General features: G+C 40.1%; 1 pseudogene; it reads right to left on the minus strand.

Annotated features, from left to right (window-relative positions):
* Positions 1–1,509: 1,509 nt before the first annotated feature.
* Positions 1,510–3,741, minus strand: LOC143883053 (EIN3-binding F-box protein 2-like; annotated as a pseudogene).
* Positions 3,742–7,476: the final 3,735 nt, after the last annotated feature.

Raw genomic sequence — 7,476 nt, forward strand, 5'->3', positions numbered from 1 at the left:
GCTAAAAAGAGAGTTTTGGACCCTAGGTTAACCTACCGATTGGGAGTGCCGTGTGCAGACGGACATACTGGTTTACGTCGTAAAAGACGGGTGCTATTTTGACAGGCTTTGGTTTGCCGAAAAAAGGCAGGTGCTGTGTTAAAACAAGCTTTCGGTGGTTGAAAACATCGTTAGGTACCCTAAAGAGAGATTGAGAGAAACCCGACTGGAGCTCCGGAACTCGTCATAAGGTTCTTCTTCGCGTCACCTATCACTAATACATCCTTGACAAATCGAATGCCCTAGTTTTCTTACCGTAAAAAATGCAATAAACAAACAAAATGAATCTTGATTCTAATGCCCTATTTTTCTTACCGTATCAAAATAGAAAATAAAGAGAGAGAGAGAGAGTATTTTTGCCCTAGTTTTCTCTATTTTGCAGCAACCCATAGTATAAAAGCAGCAGGAGAGAGAGACCTAGTTTTCTCTCTGTATTTTCCCATTTTGCTTGCAGCTACAACCCAGTACATGAAGAAACCCACTCAGAGAGAGAGAGAGAGAGAGAATTTCTCCCTAAAATAATGGAGGGAATTTCTCTCGCCAAATCGACTTTTTTTGTGCGATGGAATCAGAATCCCACCTACCTTGGGCTGTATCATAATCCGCCCAAGATTCCACCCAAGATTCTGCCTAGCCATTCCCTTTACACCGAGTGAAGTCAAACAAATGTTGGAATTGCGGGGAAAGAATCAGATGCCGATTCTTGATTTCCAATTCCGGCAATCCAAACGCATGCACTAGCAATGCTAGACTCACGGGCGCCCTTGCAAAAAAAGGTGCAAAGGGCGCCCCCCATTGGTCTATTTACATTTATGAATGTTCTTATTGTAATTTTCTATGCCATCATAATTGCAGATTGACCAATTCGGGCGCCCTTCAACCTTTTTTTCCCCTCCAAGGGTGCCTGTCAGTCTAGCTTTCCTCTTACCTCTAGTATATAAAATGTAGCCGTTAAATTTAGGAATAAATATATGTATAACACGTTGTCGATTGATTGCCTGATTCATATTACATGTAGACGAATAACCTTTTTCCTAAGTTATAAGTAGGTTTACTATGATTGGGTCCATGAATATTGTTAGCCAGCACAAGTCCTTCCAATTCCTCTTGATCCAACCCTCATCAATGATTCTAAATCTTTTATCAAGCATGGTGAAAGGGGATTCTAAAGATGTCTTCCATCCGTTGATTATTTTTACACCACAATCTTTCTACTAAGATCTCCGTTCTGCATAAGACTTGGACCCATTTGGTCGCCCTGTGATGACCCATCAGATCGTTGATCTGAGTACGAGAAATATTCAACCTGTTCACTGGATCATGGTCATTTTCGTTAACGAAGACAAGATTCCCTAGGTAGACAATCTCTAAGGCCATACATCCATATATATGGGCTCTAATACGGAAAGCTTGTGACTATGAGAGAGAAAAATGATTAGATGAATAAAACAGTAATTTTCTCACGAGGTTAATAGCCTATTACATATCAAAGTATTAAATTCTCCATCAAAGAAGAGATGGCGGTTTTTATGAATAACAAAAGCCTCGACATCATCACCAAATGCAGCTGTAGAATTTCCATACGGGCATGATACTAAGGTATGCAGAAAAAGAAAGAAAGAAGAAGGCTCACCCATAAGTAGAAAGAAACCCATATGCAATACACACGATCGAACACCTCCTACACCACTTGCAATACACAACTTGCAATGGTAAAAAAGAAAAATAAAAAGAAGTCAACCGAAAAGACAAATTGAAATCTTTACCAGCTAATGAATCAAGTCACACCACCAAAGAATCTCCTTAACGGACTCAATAGCCTCCATCGTCAACTTAGGGCAGTTTTTGACGTTCAAACCCACCAAACTTACACACAACATCTCCAGACAACTCAAACTGTTGTCTGTAATAGCCAAACAACCACTAAGAGAGAGAACCTCCAAACTTAGGTGTTCTGATCTTGCCAAACAGAAAACTCCATCATCAGTAATCTTGCATCTTGAAAGGTCAAGATCATGCAAGGAAGTACAAAGCTCAGAAATCATCTCCAACTCCAATTACTCAACCCTTGACACCCATCTAATCTCAATGACAGGAGCTTTTCCCCAAACCCGCTTACTATGGCAAAAATACTCCAATCCGTGAGATGTAAACACCCACTTAAATCCACACTTACCATGACCTTTGGCTGGGTCCTAAGTTCTTTCAAAAGAGCTAGAATCCCTTGGTCAGTGATCCCAGTTAACCCAATAAGGCAAAGGTGCTTAACCTGAACGCATGCGGTTCCCAACCATGACAAGAAAGAATCCCCAATCCCACCACATTTGTTTAGTGTTAATGATTCTAAAAGAGGGCATTTGGAGAGAAGAACTCCTCTAAAAGTTAAAGTGTCTTCGTCTCCTCCTAGCCTTTGACACTTCACAATAGACAAAACCTTGATTCCATCTTTGCAATTCATTAAAACTTCAATCAACCCATGAGATGTAACCTTGTTACACTCCTCTAGTTTAATACTCTCCAGCCAAGCAGTTGCTTTAGTAAGCTCTTTTAGACCCTCATCCGTCATAGTCTCGCAATTTCTTATAACAATATGCTTCAACCCAACGAACCCATTTCCAATTGCTTGAAAGATCATATTGTTTAAACCAGAACAAGATTTGAAAGTTAGCGATTCCAATTTTTCATGTCTTCCTACAGAAGAAAAACACATTTCACTTATACCCGAAATGTTTTCGAGCCATTGATGTTTATGAGATGACTCATGCCATCCAAGTGAGTCAAAAACATCATATCTCACGCTTATACTAGAGAGCTTAACCTTCACCAAACTCGGAAAACTCGAAAAAATCAACCTAAGGACCTCATGGACGAGGAGCGGGCAGTTAACCAAAGAAATAGATGTCAGCTTGGATGAATTCCTTGGAGAGAGTGAACTCTTATCAACAAGCACGAATTGAGACACACGCTGATAAGTGCTTGCAGTTTTCGGCAATGGCAATGAGGCCTTCGTCGCCTATCGAAGATGAAGTGAAAACGTCAAGCTTCTCAAGTAAGTTGCAACCTTTTGCAATCTGAATTAGTCCCTCGTTACCCACTTTTGGACAATCGCAAAGAATGAGAGATTTCAGGTTGGGGCAAGCTTTAGATATGATACTAAGCCCTAAATCGGTGATTCCATGAGAAGGGAAGCTTCCCTTAATGCAAAGCTTGGTTAGCCCTCCTCGAGGGAAGGTTCCTATGGCAATCGAAGCTAATATGACATCGTTCGCTTTCCTTCCTTCTAAGGACCTTGAGACTCTACTTGTTCTGGTATGTAAGTCGAAAAAGCCAAACTTGAACTCTGAACTCCGCATAGTTGCTTGCAAGATAAGCCATTTCTTCGAGACAGTTGCACAAGCACAGCGGTCTCGACAGGATGTGAGGAAGCTGAATATTTCGAAGATACATTCTTCCGGGAGATTGCTTATGAGATCTTGGTTATTGCTTCTAGAAATGGGTTTGTTAAGAAATCTGAGTTTTTTAGTAGTAGAATGGAATTCATTGTCACTATTAACAGGACAGTGATTGAGTGGGGTCTCTTCATCTCCTCCTGCAACAGGATATTCCTAATGACACATATTACTAAATCGAAGTTATCTACAAAACCAACAAGAAAACAGCAAGAAAGAGAGACTAACCTTGATGGTCAATTGAAATGGCCATAAACCAAAGAGAAGAAGGCAGAACATAAAAGAAAGGAGCAATGTTGCGGTTGAAAAGCTATCCCTTAAAACGTCCAGTGCAAACACACGGCCTTTTTATTGGAAACTGTCACAAATGAGTTGAGAACCTACAGAGCATTCCCACAAAATTTGAGAGAGAATCCTACAAAAAATCGAGGCGATTTACGTTCAATTCACCTACTCACATACACATGTGCTAGAAGGAAATTTAAAATTTCTTTCTTTGATGGTGTAGATATGGTTTCCTACAAAATATTAAGGCGATTTATGTTCAATTCACCTATTCACATACACATATGCACAAAGAAAATTTGAAATTCCTTTCTTTGATGGTGTAGATATGGTTCAACGTACTATTCAGCACTCTCTAATAGGAAAATGACAAATGGAGCCTTTTTTAACTATATTCCTCTTGTTGCTTACATTCATAATGAAAGAAATGGATTAGTCTGAATGCAATGTTTGTGTCTCACTTTCTTTATATAGAACATAACATGGACCTAGAACATACCTATTTTGCTGCAAGTGTCTGTTCATATTCAGGTCGACCAAATCCGGCGGTTCGAGGGACCATGACTCACATTCCCTCTATTGGTAATGATCACCTGGGAAATGGTAATTGCATTTTTTGGGTTTTATTAATGAGGAAAACCTAATTATGCATCAGTAGGATCGTGAATTAGCTGTTGAATCTGTGATCTGAGCTGTTGGATTAGACACGCATGTTAATTTCTCACTAGTTTTGAGATAGGAACCGAACTTCCGAGCCTAACCTGTTACTGTGGGTCCCAAAGCTTCTTCCACCGTAAAAGAGGTTTTCATTGTTATAATTTTTTGTAGGGAAATTATATCCTCTCCCCTCCTCAAAACGGATAAAATCAACCCAAGGAAGCACCGATTATGGTATTACAGTGGAGTTGGTCCGGGCCAAAAAATTAAACATGAAAGCTACTGTCATGCCCTGACCCCACTGTGTAGATATTGCTCGGTTCAGGGTCATCTACCCTCGCCGGTCTTGTTTTCCAACAGCACTAACCGTACCCGACCCACTCCACGGGGCCCATCCCTTAGAGATGATGAAAACGTGTCTACATAGGGAGAGGAGAGAAATCCACATATATAGCCCAATAACTTTTCCTCCCTTTCCGATGTGGGATCTTTCAATCCACCCCCCTTAGGGCCCAGCGTCCTCGCTGGCACACCGTACTGGATGGGAGGTCCCGCTTTAATACCATTATGTCACGTCTTGACCTCACTGTGTAGATATTGTCCGGTTCTGCATCATCTACCCTCCCAGGTTAACCGTGCCCGACCCACTCCACGAGGCCCGACCCTTAGAGATGCTGAAAACGCGTCTACATAGGGAGAGGAGAAATCCACATATATAGCCAAGTAACTTTTCCTCCCTTTCCGATGTGGGATCTTTCAGCTACCATTCTTGTCTCTGTTTGGTTGTACAAAAGTTTGTCTTTTGTACAGTTTTAGTTGGGTTTTGGGGGTCTATGTTGTAAATAACCTCTAGTAGTGCTGAACAGTGTTGTTCTTACAGTTAGTTGGGCTTTGAGGTTCTATAAAAACCTCTAGCAGTGCTGAACAGTGTGGTTCTTGCAGTGCCACCTGTTAAACACGTGGGAACGACTGTGTAGAAAGTCATTTTCACAATTAGTGGTAAAAGACAATTTTTGGGTCCTACACGGTGTCATACAGGAGAGTATGTGAAATCAAGATCTTTGATCTTGTAGAATGTTACGGAGCTAGAAACATGATATTGGTCCCATCAAAAATAGACAAGGCATGCGTAGAATAAAGGAGTACAGAAATCACTGCTTTATCCTTTCAAAGTGACACCCTAAAAAGGAGGCATGATGGATATACAACCTAGGATCTCTTATCATTTTTTTAAAGAATATGGTGATTCCTTGGGCTTGATGGATCAATGCCCTTGGATCATACGATCCATTTAAAAAAAATGCCGTCTCTAGATATATATTTATTTATTGATTGATATTTTGCATAGTAAGAGACTATTTGAATATGCAGATTTTAGAATCTTGGATTTCCTCAAAATCATGGATTGGAGACAAGAGAAGAAGGAGACCGTCTGTTGCTTTCTGATTTCTCGCCCTTGTCTCCGTCACCAAGAGAGTAGGAGATCATCCCATGTTTCCAGGTTTTAGAAATCTCAGGGTGGGAGAGGGATTGTCCATTTCACTTCTCTTTAGTAAGAAATCCAGGTTTTAGAAATCTCTTCCCATCTTGAGATTTCTAATACTTGGAAACATGTGATGATCTCCTACTCTCTTTCTGGCAGAAAGAAGGGCAAGAAATCAGAAAACGATAAACGGTCTCCTTCTCTCATCTCCTATCCAAGATTTTGAGGAACTCCAAGATTCTAAAATCCACGTATCCAAGGGTCTTCAAGAAGTTAGGTTGTGTATTTGGAGAGTAGAAGTAAGACTAAGCTATGATCTTTTTATCTTAGGCCCGAATGACGCCGTATCTATCTCAGATAGATCCTCAAATCGAGCCCACTAGGGCCACAACCATAGGCCCCAAACTTTAAAAGTCCAAAAACAGAGCTACAATCCATGATTTTGAGATATTTTATGGGTCAAAATTGAATTTATTCACAGCATTAAAAATACCAAGCCATACATGGTTGGAAAGCTCTACGAGTCTACTTTCCAACGCAACAAACGGTTCGCGAATCGGAGTTCTGTGAAGAGAGTTATGGTCAATTTTCTGAGAAGGGTTGAAACTGCGTGCAACATACGAATTTTAGCAGATTTTAGTGTCTTTTTGCTTGCTATCCAGCCCATTCTGCTAAATACTTTTTGATATAATTGAAGTTATTTTTAAAGTTCTCTTTATGCTAAATCAAGTCCCAAAGAGCCCCATTAAGTTTAGTTATGTACCTATGGCTGGGGGGTTATTCCATGCCTTGCTTAAATGTGTATTTGGACTGAAGATAGAGGACTTTTGGAGAGAATTTGAATCAAGTTTAGCCTTTAGCTTTTGAAGAAGAAAGAGTTCTTCTTGTCTATCTAGACACTCCATTTTGACGGAACCCTAAACCTCATTTTGTGAATAAAATCCCTTTTAAATAAATGAATTAGTGTCCCAAACTTCATCCTAGAGTAGCTTAAGATCCCAAGTATGTCCCTATAAAATTTTGTCGAAATCCGCCAAAAATTACCTAATAGGACGAGCCGAGTTAGAACCATATAGCCAAATGGGGGTGCAATTACCAAGTTATGGGTGTGCAATTACCAAGTGAGGATGTGTTCATCAAATGAAATTGTTAATATCATGTCCTTAATCAAAAGAAACAACACGGGGTGAATTAGAGGAACAAGAGTGTCCATTGATCACATAATAGAAGAAAAGACAAGTGAGTGGTGCAAATATCAAAACACGGTTATACAAAAGAGGGGTGAATCATCTTAAAGGGGGGTTGTCTCAAAGAGGACGAAAAGGGGGTCGAATATATCATTTCCCTATAAATCACATAACCAGGGCATCAAAAGGCTCTCATTAAAAAAAATAAAAATAAAGAGGGAGTAGAGAGAGAGAGACAGGGACAGAGAGAGCTAGAAAGGGATCTTCTTAAACCCTAACCCATGTTTCTTCTCCTCCAGCCAAAAATCATCTTCTCTGGCCAGATTTTGGCAAGATTCCGGTCATTTTTTTCTTGTTATTTTTACCTTGTAGCAGC

This window comes from Tasmannia lanceolata, unplaced genomic scaffold (genome assembly GCF_043159265.1).
Source record: "Tasmannia lanceolata isolate RefF3 unplaced genomic scaffold, GAP_Taslan_0.1 ptg000008l, whole genome shotgun sequence".
NCBI lineage: Eukaryota > Viridiplantae > Streptophyta > Magnoliopsida > Canellales > Winteraceae > Tasmannia > Tasmannia lanceolata.